Consider the following 17,024-nt stretch of genomic DNA (forward strand, 5'->3'; position numbering starts at 1 on the left):
AGTGTACTGCAGGCTGCAGTATAAGTCCTCTAGCCTCTTAATGCCCTACCCTTTTTGTTGTGTCTCCCTCCCTTCAGTTGCCATTGCTATGGCATGTATGGGAGTAACTACTATGGCTCTGTGTCCCCTGATGTATAAAAACGGCTTACCTGTAAAATCCTTTTCTTTGAAGCCAGCGGTTCCCTTCTCCAACTCACCAATGGCAGTGGCGAGTCGGTAGAAGCAGTGGGAGTGGGGGGAGTTTCCTCTCGCCACCTGTAAGAATGATCAAGCGGCCGCTATGATCATCCTTATGTGTAGAGAATCGCTGGCGCTCAAAGAAGATATGTGAATGATGTCTGTAGCTGCAGGCATCATTCAGATATAAATTAATACACAAAAAATAAATATGTATATAATGTCCAGTGTGTATATAAAAATAACTGTGGAAATAACTGGAACTTGATTATTTAATCAAATTATATTTGACCACGTGGACCCGTCACCTCTAAACACCGCTATTAGATGGAGGCTTACCAGATCCCCAGTGACCCCCTGTTAGGGGAGGTCAAACTGTGCGAATTCAATCACAGGTCACATAGATGTCCAGATATCCAGATCCCGGAGATTATGTGACCTGTGATCGAATTTGCGCAGTTTGACCTCCCCTAACAGGGGGGTCACTGGGAATCTGGTAAGCTTCCATCTAATAGCGGTGTTTAGAGGTGTCGGGTCCACGTGGTCAAATATAATTTGATTGAATAAGCAAGTTCCAGTTATTTCCACAGTTATTTTTATATACACACTGGACATTATATACATTTTCTTTTTTGTGTATTAATTTATGTATGGACATTTGATTATTTTTTTTATGGACACTTGAGTTTATTTTTTATTTTTCAATAGCATTTGAGTATTTGGCTTCACAGTTTCTTTTACATATATATTTTTTGCAACTTTTCTTTGGTCACTTTCATAATTATTGGCCAAGCGCTGCACTTTTTTCTTATATATTTTTTATGCCTAGTATCTTGGTTATGGTGTTCAGCTGCTGATTTCTTTATTGTTTTTTACTAAGCGCAGACTTTTTCTATCATTCAGATATCACCGCTCAAACCCGATGACGTCATGTGATGTGTGGTGGGCGGGAAGCGGTTAAAGAGGAGTTCCAGCCACCTATGGAAAAAACTAAAAGTCGACCGCTACAAAAACCGCAGCTGCTGACTTTTAAAAAAACAAAACACTCACCCGTCCCATGATCCAGCGGGGTGCTCACCTCAGCCAGTGTCCCCCGCGGTCCCCATCGCTGGCATCTTCACTAGGGGCACCCGGCTGTGACAGCTTGTGGCTTCAAAGCAGATGAGACACACAGGAGGAGGGGGGCAGAGATGAGACACACACCCAGTGCAATCATCTGAGGCCTGTCACTGTGTATAGTTTATAGATGGATACATGGAAGGGAGAGCAGGTAACAGGGATGCACATCACACATGGTGTGCACAACCCCCCCATCCCTCCTCTTAACTGACGTCCCGCCCCCCCACAAAAAAAACCTTCTCCCAGCACAGATCCCCCAAATCCCTCCTCCCATTACAAATTGCCCCAATCCCTCCTCCCAGAACAAATCCCCCCCCATCCATCCCCTTAGCACAAATCCCCCCATCCCTCCCCCTAGAACAAATCTCCCCCAATCCCTCCCCCTAGCATAAATTCCCCCCCAATCACTTCCACTAGCACATCCCCCCCCCCATCACTCCTCCCAGCACAAATTGCCTCAATCCTTCCTCCCAGCACATATCTTCCCATCACTCCTTACAGCACAAATCCTCCTAGTCCCTGCTCACAGCACAAATCCCCCCCAATCCCCCTTCTAGCACAAATTCCCCTCCAATCCCTCCTCACAGCAAAAATACCCCCAATCCCTCCTCCTAACAAAAATACCCCCAATCTTTTGTCCTAGCCCAAATCCCCCCCCCCCCAATCCCTCCTCAAGCACAAATCCCTCCTCCTAGCAACAACTCCACCCCAATCCCTCCCCGTAGCACAAACCCCCCACCAAAAAAAATCTCCTTGCAGCACAACTCCCCCCAATCCTTTCTCCTAGCACACATCCCCTCCAATTGCTCCTCCTAGCAGAAATCCCCCAATGACTTCTTCTAGCATAGATCCCCCAATCCCCCTAGTACAAATCCCCCCCCCAATCCATCCTCCTAGCCCAAATCCCCTCAATCACTTCCTCTAGCACAAATCCCCCCAATCACTTCCTCTATTCCTCTAGCACATGGAAGGAAGGGCTGGGGAGGGGCACGACTGAAATCTGGGTGGAAATTAGCACCCCCATGGATCCGCCTTGTCTGTGTCTCTCCATCTAGCAGCTAAAAGCTGGCGAGAGGAAGAAACCAGCTTTAAGATGCTGCAGAGAGCAGCACATGGCATCGTTCTGCAATTGCTCTTACCCACCCCACCGTCTGATCCACCTGCTGTCCGAGCCCCCTACAGGAGAACCGTGGAACAACCCTGATGATGGCCCTGCTCAGGATCATTCAGTGACACAGTATGAAGTCACATACAATAATAAGTTACTTATTACACCAAAAGAAAGCTCTATTTGTGGAGAAAAAAAGGGCGGTAATTTTGTTTGGGTACAAAGTCGAACGACAGCGCAATTATCAGTTAAAGCGACATAGTGCTGAATCGCAAAAAGTGCTCTGGTCATTAAGGGAGTAAAATCTTCCGGGACTGAAGTGGTAAAATTTCCATATATATATATATAAAATCTATAAAATGATATAACATTTATTTGGCTACAGTGTTACATGACCGAGGTATTCCCAGTCAAAGTTTCCAGGCCTGAAAAGTATTAGTTGGTGTGATCAGTTATTAGCACTTTATTAATCGCCCCCCCCATCAATGTTACATATTACTCAAGTTTGTCTGAGGGGAGCAGCTCTTATTGATCACTGATTCTTCATTTATCATAGAGCAAGGGTGACACTTCATTTTCACATTGTCAGATTGTTTCCTGCGATTATTAGCATTTTTATTTACATTTTTTCTATTATTATTGTATATATTAATATTATTATTCATATTAATATTTTTAGTTTGTTATTTTCTTCAGTTACACCATCATTAAGATGCCACGACTCTCGCGTCAACGGCCCCGTGGAAGGCGATCCCGCCAGGAGGGAGGAGAGGCACCCATCGCCCACCGCACACGAGCACAGCTTCGGAGGAGACGAGAGGACGAAGCCAACAACGTGCGCCATCCTCCTGGAGACCACATCAGGGATCAGCAACCAGCACCCCAGAGACCGCCGGCACTGGAGCAGCCTCCTCAGAGACCGCCGGCACTGGAGCAGCCTCCTCAGAGACCGCCGGCACTGGAGCAGCCTCCTCAGAGACCGCCGGCACTGGAGCAGCCTCCTCAGAGACCGCCGGCACTGGAGCAGCCTCCTCAGAGACCACCGGCACTGGAGCAGCCTCCTCAGAGACCACCGGCACTGGAGCAGCCTCCTCAGAGACCACCGTGCACCATCTGCCTCAGTGAGTATAGTGCAGAGGAGTCTATTACCTTATTTTGTGATCACGTATTCCATGCCGATTGTATCAACAGATGGCTCCAACTGAACGTGACTTGTCCTCTGTGCCGAGCGTTTACTCCATATTTTTTGGTTGTTCCACATGAAGACGGCGAGTTCCTGTATCCTGTCATGGGGCATGATGAAAATGGAGACCCCATCCTGGAAATCTAGACGGTATTGTATTCTATTTCTGATCCCCTGGAAACAACATGGGGTAATGTATAACAATATGTATATTTTTTTGCTGTTTCTGCTTATAGTAGATGATGCCTAAAAAAAAAATATACTTCGGACATTCACCACTGAAAAGGAGTCGCTTCACCCTAATTGAGCTACCACCGCTCGGGTGATCACTCCAGACATTCACTGCCGAAAAGGAGTCGCTTCACCCTAATTGAGCTACCACCGCTCGGGTGATCACTCCAGACATTCACTGCCGAAAAGGAGTCGCTTCACCCTAATTGAGCTACCACCGCTCGGGTGATCACTCCAGACATTCACTGCCGAAAAGGAGTCGCTTCACCCTAATTGAGCTACCACCGCTCGGGTGATCACTCCAGACATTCACTGCCGAAAAGGAGTCGCTTCACCCTAATTGAGCTACCACCGCTCGGGTGATCACTCCAGACATTCACTGCCGAAAAGGAGTCGCTTCACCCTAATTGAGCTACCACCGCTCGGGTGATCACTCCAGACATTCACTGCCGAAAAGGAGTCGCTTCACCCTAATTGAGCTACCACCGCTCGGGTGATCACTCCAGACATTCAATGCCGAAAAGGAGTCGCTTTACCCTGATTGAGCTACCACCTATTAGGTGAACGCTCCAGACATTCACTTTATTAACATCTCAGAAAAAAGGAGAGGCTAAGAGGTGGAGGAGACCGGATTTATTTATTTTGTTTTGTAAAATCTTTATTTAGAAACATTTCCGCCACTCCAGCAGGGCATGCCCCATCGGTCTCATGTTTGCGGTAGGGGGAGATACAGATGCCAGTCACAATAAGGGGATTCATTCCCCCTCACAGCTAGCCACTATGACCATAACTCCAGTTATTTTAAAAGGTAAAACATAGAACCACATCCTGGTACCAGGGAGGCATTGGATAGTTAATGAACAGAAGATAAAGAGAGAGAGAAAGGAAGAGATTAGAGGAGGGGAAGGGAAAGCTGAGGGGGGAGGGTGTAGGGAAAAAGGGAGATGGAGCATACCTGTGGTCTGTAGAAGTCTTTCGATCCCGCACCGGGATGTAGAGAAGAAGGGTGTCTTTCACTGGGCAGTATTACCCCTATCTATTCGAGATCTAAGGGATGGTTCAGCCACAGTGGTAGCCCGTCCATAGGGGCCGCCCCCGCCCTCCCCCACCTGTGTAGTAAAAAAAAGAAAAGAAAAAAAATAAAAATAAAAAAATATATATATATATATATTTTAAAACGGCCCCTCTGAAAAAAAGTCCTTTAAGTAAGTGCAGTGTGTTCAGACACCAGACACAGTGCACTATGGTAAGCGCCACATCTATGCAATCACGAGACGAGATTGCAGATGTTGCGTTTCACTTGCGGGTGTCTAGCCCGCCTTGCGTCGCTTTCTGAAGCACGGAGTAGCTCCCGCCCAGCGCCCATAGTATATATTACTATGGCTGGGCGGTTTGATTGACATCTGTGTTAGATGTCACTTCCTGTTTTCTCTAATTGCGCCCGAGAGAGGAAACGGGAAGTATTATGAGTGGACTCCTCCATCACCGCTGGAAGGAGACACCGCAGGAGAGGAGAGGACAACACAGTCAGCAAGGTAAGTGCCACTGCCGCTGTGCTCCCGCAGAGAGGGTGGGAAGGTGAAGACTGGCAGCCTAGTCTCAGCAGGGGTGACCCTATGGTGGGAGGTGGACTGATCCCCTGGATTGCTGGTCCCTGAGGAGGATAAACCTTCTAATGGATTGAAGTTGAGCAGACACAGCAGGAGGTAACAGAGTCCGGTCCTTGCTGACAACAGATCCATCATTCTGTAGATGTGTCCTCTATGGATAAGGATCATGCATGCTCCCAGTGCATGACATCTATATTGCCTGACACCTCCCGTGCTCCAACCTTAACACCCCTCACCCCCAATTCCCCTCCAAACCCGACCCCCCATAAGCAATGACCAGACTGCGTTTGGAGTAAATGGCCATCCAGCCTTGATTTATTAATCAAAATATATATCTATATATATATATATATATATATATATATAACAAAAAATAAACTTTTCATAAATAACTTTATTAAACATGTAAACAACTATTAATTTGTCTTGTATCATGGGTCATAAGTATACCCATCCACCTACTGGTCACTGCACACTACATCAGTCAGTACTTTAACCTCTTGACCTCCAGACGGAATCCCATGTCTCGGAGGCTATACCCAAACCAGTGCAGTGACCTACCCCTTTTACCCTTCACGGTTAACCCCATGTAACCGGGAAGTACAGATCAAACCACCCCCATCACCATGGATGGGTACAAACATATTCTCTACCTGCACTACTTAACCTCCTCAACTGACCCCCAACAACTGCCACAGCTCGAAAGGCTTTTGAGAAACGCCACACTAACAGCCAACGCTGAATCCCCTCCTGAAGGCCCAAGGCCCACATGTCTGTACCTACATCATTTAAATGTACCCCATCACTCCTCAAATACTTCCAGGTCTTGCATTCTAACTCCCGATGGCGAATGGCCAGCCCCCCCATTCTTGATAAATAATCTACTAACTTCCTTATTGACCTTAATCCTGGCCCTGTCCACCTTTTTGTCCGACAGCCCCCACCTCCACGACGTCCTGCTAACCATATCGGACCACACCAGTACCATTCCCGGGTAGGAATCCCTCAACCTAAGAAAATCGCACTTTATGTCCCGGGTGAGGTCCCTCATAGACCTCACCCCCATTTCGTTGTCCCCCACATGCAGAAGCAAGACATCTGGCAGCCGGCCCAGACGAGCGAATCTATGCACCTCGCCCAAAACCCTGTTCCACCGCATACCAGGGACCCCGTTCCACACAATCTGCGTCTCATCCTTGGGTATCCAAAGTTGTCTGCCGTTCGGCCGAATGTCAGCTCTCTTTGAACCCCAAAAATCTTAGGAATGGCCCAAAATCCATACCAGGCCAGCTTCATAACCTGCAAACAAAAAGAATTAGATACACGGAAGAAAAACACATTCTTCTGCATAACAACAACAACACCACAACCCCTCCCATCCAAACAAAAACCTCAAGCCATCAGTTGTGGGCGAACATACAGCTTAAACCGCTCTGAATCCCACCTCCCAATCCTCCTAACCGCCTCCGAACTCAGTCCGGCCCTGGACGACTCGGTAGCTGCACCAATGCGGAAGGAATGGGATGAAAAATTCCGCGGGTCGAACCCCGCCCCCACCACGCACTTCTTAAAGACCACACTGAACTGAAATTTAGACAGGAAAGAACCATCCGCTTGCACGAAAAATGGGCCCAGGATCCTTGGCCGCAGGAGCAAAAAAGCCTCCACCGCCCTCACCGGGCAGATGCTGCTCTCTAATTTTCCCACCTCTACAAGTACTCCTTTTCCCTCCTGGTCCATCTTGGGCCTTCTCAACCAAATCCTAACCACGGTTCGGCCCAGTTCTACCTCACCCACCTCCAAACCCCCATGTTTTCCGCCTGGCTGGGCAAAACAGTTCACCAATCCAAAAAGCCCCCAAGAAGATCAGGGAAAAAGCCACCCGAAAAAGGACTTGCTCATATTCGGAACTACAGACCGTCCCCACCACGCGACACAGGCCGCAGAGCACCTCAAAGGAAACTGGGCGCCTCCCATCCCTTTGCCTATGTGGCTTCCGGTAACCCTTCGCCGACTGCCACAGCCAGAACTCCTTAGTGTAATGCCGTTGTCCTCCCCATTTAAAGAGAAAGGCCAACCCCGCAAGCTTTTTGTCAATAGAGGCTGCCGAAGCCCCCCCCCCCTGGTCCATAGCAGTGCTAAGGAAGTAGAATACCGCCTGAGCCATGCCCGCCTCACCCGGGGCCATGCCGATCGCTGCCAAGCACTCCGACCATTCCTGCCATACCCTCGAATAGGCCTTCCAGGTAGCCTTGCTCACAGAAAATTCGATCAACCTTGCGACGGCTCCAACGCTGTGGCCCAAATCCATGCCGGGCAGCTGATCCCGTGACGCTCTGCCTCCGGTGCCAGACCCCGGAACCTGTCCCACTGAAAACGAGACAGAGCGTCAGCCAACGTGTTGTCAACCCCCAGCAGATGCACAGCATAGATGAAAGCTTTCACCTGCAAGCAACGAAGAACCAAATGGCGTAGAAGCCTGACCACCGGCCCAGAGGCCACCGTCAGCCGATTGACCACTTGAACCACCCCCAAATTGTCACAATTGAAGCGCACTTTCAAGTTCCTAAAAGACTCCCCCCAGATTTCCATGGCCACCACAATGGGGAATAACTCAAAGAGAACCAGGTTCTTCAAGAACCCGGCCTCCGCCCACTCCGGGGGCCAATGCTCCGCACACCATTGCCCTTTAAAGTAAGCCCCGAAGCCCGTGGACCCCGCGGCATCTGTAAACAATTCCAGGTCCCAATTACTAATGGGGCCCGACATCCATATGGCCCGGCCATTAAACAATGTCAGGAATTCCTGCCACACCTTAAGGTCGTCCCTGTGGTCCTGCTTTAGGGTCAAATAATGGGTAGGTGCCCATATCCCCACAGTAGCCGCCGCCAGCCGGTGGCAGAAAATTCGCCCCATTGGAATAATCCAACACGCGAAATTAAGCTTGCCCAACAAAGATTGCAACTTACGCAGTTGCAACTTCCGAACTCCGACAGTCCCTCGAATTTCCTCCTGCAGCAGTTCCAATTTGTCCAAGGGCAGCCTGCATTTCATCCACTCCGAATCAATGACGATCCCCAAGAAAGTGATGCAGGCTGCAGGACCTTCCGTCTTGCCCGGGGCGCCAAAGGGACACCAAATCGTTCCGCCAGGTGTTGCAGTGTCCCCAAGAAGACCGCGCAAACATTCATTCCCGCCGGGCCAACACACAGAAAGTCATCCAAGTAGTGAATGACCGAGTTGATGCCCGACACATCCTTAACCGCCCACTCCAAAAAGGAACTGAACTGTTCGAAAAGTGCACAGGAAACCGAACAACCCATGGGCAGGTAACATAAAATTCTCCTTCCCAGGTACACCCCAGTAGCCGAAAGCTCTCCGGGTGCACCGGCAAGAGTCGAAAAGCCGACCCGATGTCCGACTTAGCCATCAGCGCCCCCTGGCCATAACGCCGGACCCACGACACCGCTGCGTCAAAGGAAGTGTACGTAACCGCACATACCTCTGGCGAAATGGCGTCGTTAACCGAACCCCCTTTTGGGAAAAACAGGTGATGGATCAGCCTGAACTTGTTGGGCTCCTTTTTCGGGACCATGCCCAATGGAGAGACCAGCAAGTTGGGGAGAGGCGCCTCCCGAAGTGGTGCGCGGTGCTTGACGCCAATCGGCCTATTTAGGCCTGCTGCTGTGATCATTCAGGTGCTGCCTGATCAACAGCTTCTCGGTTCCTGTCCCGTTGTCCGTATCCTGTGTTCCTGTTTGCAGATCTCCTGATGACCCGGCTCTCCTTAGACACCTCTGACCTCTGCCTGCACCTGACCTCGGCCTGTTTGACCTCTTTTGCCTGCTCCTTCTGTGCCTCTGCTGCCCGCCTGTTGCCATACCCTGCCTGCACCCGGACCTGCCTGCTCTGCTCCTGCTCCGTACCCAGTTTGCCTGTGTCCTACCTACGCACCTGCTGCTGGAAGTTTCCTGCAAGTTCCTGCTCCTGGAGCCATACCACAGGCTCTCTTACCACTCCGCACTCTCAGCCACCTGTCTGCTCTATCAGGGGTTGTAAGTCGGACACGTACGGGAGACCACCCTCTGCCCAAGCGGACTCACCGGTTCGGTAAGTGCCAGTCTGACAGTATCAGGCAGCCATGACTGAGTCCGGGCATCGTGCGTTTCGCAACTCTTGCGAACTGTACTTCGCACTGCAGCCCCGGACATTCTCTCTAGAGGCAACCAAGGTGGGCTTTGTAATATCCCTGTTGTCCGGCGAGCCTCAGACCTGAGCCCACCGTTTGCTGGAGCAGAAATCTGGAACCCTGGATAGCCTTGATAACTTCTTCTTGTCCATGTCTCAGCTATATGAGGACCCCCAGTTGACTGCGACTGCAGAAGCCGCACTGCACTCTCTCCAACAAGGTCGCAGAGCGGCCGAGGACTATGCAGTGGAATTTCGCCGTTGGAGCTCCGACACGGATTGGAATGACGCCGCCTTGCGCCACCAATTTCGGATGGGACTTTCTGACCCCCTTAAGGATGAGTTGGCACGGGTAGGAATACCACAAACCCTGGATGAGTTAGTCAACCTCTCCATTCAGATTGATCGCCGTTTAAGGGAACTCCGGTCGGAGAGGTCCTTCAGCCACTTCCGTCCCACCTGGGTGCTCCCCAAGGTTCCCAGTTCTGCTGGTCAGTTCTCTTCTACCTCTTCTGCTCCCGCTCTGGAAGCTCCTGAACCAATGCAGCTCGGGTTACTTCGGCCCTCGTTGACCCCTGAAGAAAAGCAGCGCAGACGTGCCCATAACTTATGTCTCTACTGTGGGGAACCTGGGCACTATGTCAGGGCTTGCCCCAAGAAGACACGTAAGTGTGTTTCCTCTTCCTTCATGTGTGCCTCTGTTCTACGAAAAAAACCCAGTTCTCACCTTGCCCTTCTCCTCACTTTGCAGCTTCCAGGAGGGAGTTTCCCAGTGTCAGCCATCATTGATTCCGGAGCATGCAGCTGCTTTATCGATCTGACTTTCGCTGCCAACCATCACATCTCGCTCATACCTAAGGCTCAGGGGCTTGCTGTACATCTAGCCGATGGCTCCGCTCTTAGTTCCGGTCCTGTCACGCAAGAGACTGTCCCTTTGCTGGCTACTATGGGCACCTGTCACCAGGAGCACCTACGTCTGGATGCCATCTCCTCCCCCTTGTTTCCCATTATCCTGGGGATACCCTGGTTGCAGGCCCACAATCCAAGCATTAACTGGGCCACAGGAGAAGTCCAGTTTCTTTCCGAGTACTGTCAACAACACTGCTTGGCCCAACCAACATACAATTCCTCTCAACTTCTCTGTTTGGATGTCGATCCGAAATTGCATCAGTCCGTTCCTGAACCCTATAAGGACTTTCTGGATGTATTCAGTAAGAAAGGGGCAGACACTCTTCCCCCCCACAGGCCTTATGACTGCCCTATTGAACTGTTACCAGGTACTGTAGTCCCTTTTGGGAGAATTTTTCCATTAACAGAGCAGGAGTTAGGCACGCTGAAGGAGTTGTAAGGGATCTTCCCGGGGTAGGGTGAGTTTGGACACAGTTCACAGCAGACTTGGAATTTATAAAGCAGACCTTGGCGTTTATTCGTGGTACAAACAGTCCAACAAACAAAATATACAGCAACACCGTGCTTCTTGTGTATAACAGGAACACTTGCCGCCTGCCCTATAACAAAAGCACGGCGGCATAGTGGTTTCAAAATCCTGACCAGACGTCATATGACGTGATCAGGATTTTGAGCCGCTGGGCGCACATCGCGGCGATCGTTGTTGCGGGGTGTCAGTCTGATGGAGACTCTTTACCACGTGATCAGCCGTGTCCAATCACGGCTGATCACAGTGTAAATAGGAAGAGCCGGTGATCAGCTTTTCCTCACTCGCGTCTGTCAGACGCGAGTAGAGGAGAGCCGATCGGCTGCTCCTCCTGACAGGGGGGATCGACTATCAGCGCAGTCCCCCCGAGGATGCCCACACTGGACCACCAGGGACGCCACCAGACCACCAGGGATGCCAAGCACAAGGTATGCCACCCTAGACCACCAGGGATGCCAATCAGTGCCCACAATGGATGCCAATCAGTGCCCACAATGGGCATCACTGATTGGCATGCATTATTGTTTGGCACCCATTAGTACAGTATAAAACAATACAATGCCACCTATCGGTGCCCATCTGTGCCGCCTATTAGTGCCCATCCGTTCCCATCTGTGCCGCCTATCCATGCCCATCTGTACCGCCTATCCATGCCAATCCGTGCCAGCTATCAGTGCCAATTTGTGCTACCTATCAGTGCCCATCCGTGTCCCCCATCAGTGCCGCCTATAAGTGCCACATATCAGTGTCCATCAATGCCATCTCATCAGTGCCACTTCATTGGTGCCACCTCATCGGTGCCCATCAGTGAAGGAGAAAACTTACTTATTTACAAAGTTTTGAAACTGAAACAAAAATTTTTTTTATTTTTTTCAAAATTTTCGTTTTTTTTTATTTGTTTAGCAAAAAATAAAAACCATAGAAGTTATCAAATACCACCAAAAGAAAGCTCTATTTGTGGGAAAAGATACAAATTTCATTTGGGTACAGTGTAGCATGACCGCGCAATTGTTATTCAAAGTGCGACAGCGCTGAAAGCTCAGAATTGGTCTGGGCAGGAGGGTGTTTAAGTGCCCGGTATTGAAGTGGTTAAATAAAATTTGGATCAATCGATCAATTTTTTGACCGATTCAAATTCTAATCGTTCCAAAAATGTGAAATTTGTTAGAAAACAGATTTATACAACGGATGTAAAAACGAAAGTCTGCATCCGCTTTTCATCAGATTTTCGTCCCAAAAAAATAAAAAACGTGACGAACGAATGAAGAAAATGGATTGGCCGTGTGAAAGGACCCTTAAGCTGCTTTTCCACCAGAATTAAAGAGGGATTTCACTGTGGAAAAAAATATTAAAAGCCAACAGCTACAAATACTGCAGCTGCTGACTTTTAATAAATGGACACTCACCTGTCCCTGGGTCCAGCGATGTCGCTCGGCTCTCGGCTGCTGCCGCCACCATTTTAGGTGAGGGAATCAGGAAGTGAAGCTTCACTTCCCGGTTTGTTACTGCGCATGTGCGAGTCGCGCAGCGCAATAGGAATTGTCCGCGCTGTCTCTGGGACAGCAGACAGCGCGCAGGGACAGGAAGAGGCATAGACTCCCGTGGGAGTCTGCCCGGAAGTGGGTGTAAATACCTGTCTTTGACAGGTATCTGCACCCCCCTCCCCCCTGAAAGGTGCCAATTGTGACACCGGAGGGGAGGAGGGTTCCAATCAGCGGAAGTTCCACTTTAGGGTGGAATAGCCTATCAAGACACTATGCTAAGTTCCATAAAAAAGACCCCTCATCCTTACAAATCTGAGGGATTCAAAAATATAAGCCCCACTGGAGAGGTGATAACAAAGTAATTAGGATAAGCCAAGCTGAATCCCGATGGATCCATGAGTTATGCACTTTGAAACCTTTCGGACACAACGTTGACTTTGATCTTAATTGTTTTATTTCTAATTATTGATATATTAAATTTTATATCTATTAAAGACTTTTATATATTATTATTTATTACCATTGGGGTTCGATGTCCCTATTTTTTCGGTTTTCCCGGGATACATTATTTTATTAATTTGCTCAATCAAATTCAACGTTGAGATCAGCTAGCTACCCCTTTTATTTATAATATGGTACTGTCATATTTGATTTTACTATGGATCTATATATGTATAGCTAAGCATTGCCTTTATAAAATGATGCAATATGCCTTTTCACCACAAGATGGCAGTGGTATTGAAATGGTATATTTATAATGGGATTTTATATTCATTTAAGCAGAGTGATTTTTAATTATTATGTGGCGTTTTGGGGATTCTTATAAATAAATATGTAAGTAGTTGATATAGGTTTTTACTTTGAGCTGTATTAGGAACTGATTTTTTATTCATGTATGCAGCGGTAGTTGTCTGCAGTTGCTATGGCAGCACCGCTTGCTCTATTTAAACTCCTTCGGCACCTGACTCCTTGACCCTTTGAAAAAGTCACGTGTCTGTGACGCAACGCGTCAGGGAGGAGCCAGGTGTCACGATCGTCACTTCCGATCGCGGCCGAGAGCGGAAGTTCCTGTGTTTACTATTTCGCAAGTGTTTCTACCTAACTGTAAGTGTGGATATTATTTTAATAAAGTGCTTTACAATACGTTCTACACATGGGAGCCCCCCTCTTGTGTTCTTTATTATCCGGTGCATGACTGGTGGACCTAATACATTGATGGGCTGACATTACGAGGAGAGGAGAAAGTAGCCAGTGGGACACACACATTACGCTGGATTTGGCCATTAATGGTCTTCATTGGAGGTGAGAGGCTGGGGGAAATAAGTGGTGCACAAGCCTAAGCACTGAATTATTGGTGGACTGTCACAGTTCTTTGGAGCAGCTTTTTTGGAGCAGCTTTATTTTCCACTGCATGGATTTATTATAGGATCACAGCATCTTGGAATTTATACTGCAATGATTGTTTGTGTGATTTATGAATCATCTGCACTTTTTGCACTTTTATGAATACTGCTGCTATTTGGATACTGCACTGCACTGATTATTTGTGTGGATATTATGGACTACACTGCACTTTGATTTTGTATTATAGTTTATAGTATTTTTTATTATATTGTATTTAGAATTTTATTGATTGCATCATATTGCACTTATCACTTTTTGTTGCCATTTTAAATTTGCTGATTTGCACATTTTCTTTGCATCAGGGTTATCGTTATTTCTTTATTTTTCATGTTATTTCAGTTTTTTGAGGAAGTTGGGTAGCGCTGCATATTTCTTTATATATATTTTATTTTGGTGTTGAGATCACTTTCTATGCTGGCTGCTTCACCTTATTGATTTTTCATATTAGCACAAGTGGAGCGCATTAGTATTATTATTTTTTTCTTTATACGAGTTTTAGATTTAATCTTTAGGGTTGTGCGCACTAGCACTTTATTTTGTTGTAGAGTGGGAGAATTATCATTTTATCTCTGGAGTTGATCCCCTTTTTTAAGCATGCCAATATCCTCTGGGACTGTGACATGATAATGGGCGGGGACATCATTCGGTGATGTCCCTATATAAGTCGCCGCACACCGCGTGTCCTGTCATAGTGACCGGAGACAGCGACGAGGCAACATCTCCAGAAGAGAAGAACAGAAGACGGCGACAGAAGACCAGGCCACCCCTTGTAAAAGAGCTAGAAGAAGGCGCGGTGGCCCGGCAAGAAGAACCGAAGAGGGGGACAGGACCCCCGAAGGGGGGGACAAGACCCCCGAAATCGGAAGAAGAGGGCAGCGAAGAAGAAGAAAGCCGGGCTCCTCCACTCGTGAAAGATCTAGCAGAAGAAAGACTCCTGGAGCTGTGCAATAAACTATTTTAACCCTTGTGTGTTGTGTTTTTTTTTTTTTTTTTACTTTTTTTCACAGGTGAATGGGTAGGGGTACGTTGTACCCCATACTCATTCACATAGGGTGGGGGGGCCGGGATCCGGGGACCCCTTATTCCGATAAGCCCCCTGCCCACAGACCCCGACAACCAATGGACAGGGTTGTCGGGAAGAGGCCCTTGTCCTCATCAACACGGGGACAAGGTGCTTTGGGGTGGGGGGCCGCGCGGCCCCTCCTTCCCCAAGGCACTCCCCATGTTGAGGGCATGCGGCCTGGTACGGCTCAGGAGGGGGGGAGGCGCTCGCTCGTCCCCACCCCCTTTCCTGGCCGGCCGGGTAGTGTGTTCGGATAAGCGTCTGATATGGACCTAGTGGGGGACCCATACCGATTTTTCGGCGTAGGGATTCCCCTTTAAGTCCATACCAGGTGACGGGGCCAGTGATACCTCCTTCGCTGGCCCCGGCTACCTGGAGCCGCGCTCAAAATGAGCAGACTTTTCTCCGGGCGGGAAAAGTCCGTTAATTTCTAAAGTACGGCGGACTGGCACACACATGGCCGTACTGTCTGCCGAAATGCGAGTCCGGCTTTTGGTTAAAAAAAGTCAGCCGGAGCCTACACACGGGGGGATTGTCTGGCGGACTTGAGTCTGCCGGAATTTTCCACCGGATTGTTTGATCGTGTGTACGCGACATTAGAAGCCATAGACGTTCAATTTTCACCTGATTGCCACCCAGTAGACTGTCTCTACAGACAAGAGCTATTCATTTGAGTCAAAAGACAATTACCGTACATTAGACTGTTGCTACAGACAGTAGCAAGATAGTAGGGTTAGGGGCCTTAGACATGAGAATGTCACCTGATTCCTATCAGATACGATGGTCTTTCATATAAACGCTGGCCAGTAGGGTCAGGAGCCTCTCGTAGATGTGAGATTGTTACCAGCTTCCCACCCAGTACTAATACTGCAGGCAGCTGCTGGCCAGAAGGGTTGAGGCCTCTCATAGACCTGACATTTTTACCCAGTTCTCACCTGATAGACTTTTTCCATAGGCAGTGGTCAGTCAGAAGGGTCAGTGACAATAGACATAACAGGTCCGGATATAGGGGGTTGGTCAGTGGGCTGTGCCTCCCCTAGATTTTAGCTGTGCCCCCTAGGGCTCTAAGTGTGCATTCATGAAGCACTCTGATGAGGACAACTGATGTAAGGGGGCATGTTGGGGAAAGTTGATGTAAGGGGGCACTCTGATGGGGACAGTTGATGTAAGGGGGCATATTGGGGACAGTTGATGTAAGGGGCACTCTGATGGGGACAGTTGATGTAAGAGGGCACTGATGGGGACAGTTTATGTAAGGGGTACTCTGATGGGGACAGTTTATGTAAGGGGGCACTCTGTTGGGGACATTTGATGTAAGGGGGCACTCTGTTGGGGACAGTGAATTCCAAGTGCTTCAATAATATAACAATAGGTGTTACCAAAGAATTTCGTTAACACATTAACCACTTTCAGACCGGACCATTTTGCTGGTAAATGACCAGAGGTCTTTTTACACTTTGGCACTGCGCTGCTTTAACTGGTAATTGCGCGGTCATGCAATGTTGTACCCAAACAAAATTTGCGTCCTTTTCTTCCCACAAATAGAGCTTTCTTTTGATGGTATTTGATTGCCTCTGCGATTTTTATTTTTTGCGATATAAACGTAAAAAGACCGCAAATTTTGAAAAAAAATGATATTTTCTACTTTTTGTTATTAGAAAAATCCAATAAACTCAATTTTAGTCATACATTTAGGCCAAAATGTATTCAGCCACATGTCTTTGGTAAAAAAAAAGTCAATAATTGTATATTTATTGGTTTGCGCAAAAGTTGTCACATCTACAAACTAAGGTACGTTTTCTGGAATTTACGCAGCTTTTAGTTTACGACTGCCTATCTCATTTCTTGAGGTGCTAAAATGGCAGGGCAGTACAAAACCCCCCCAAATGACCCCATTTTGGAAAGTAGACCCCCTAAGGAAATTGATAAGAGGCATGTTGAGCCCATTGAATATTTTATTTTTTTGCCTCAAGCGATTGAATAATGACAAAAAAAAAAATTTTTTTTTTTTTTTACACAAAG

This window comes from Lithobates pipiens, unplaced genomic scaffold (assembly GCF_037356315.1).
Source record: "Lithobates pipiens isolate NorthernLeopardFrog02 unplaced genomic scaffold, aLitPip1_a1.2 Scaffold_30, whole genome shotgun sequence".
Lineage (NCBI taxonomy): Eukaryota > Metazoa > Chordata > Amphibia > Anura > Ranidae > Lithobates > Lithobates pipiens.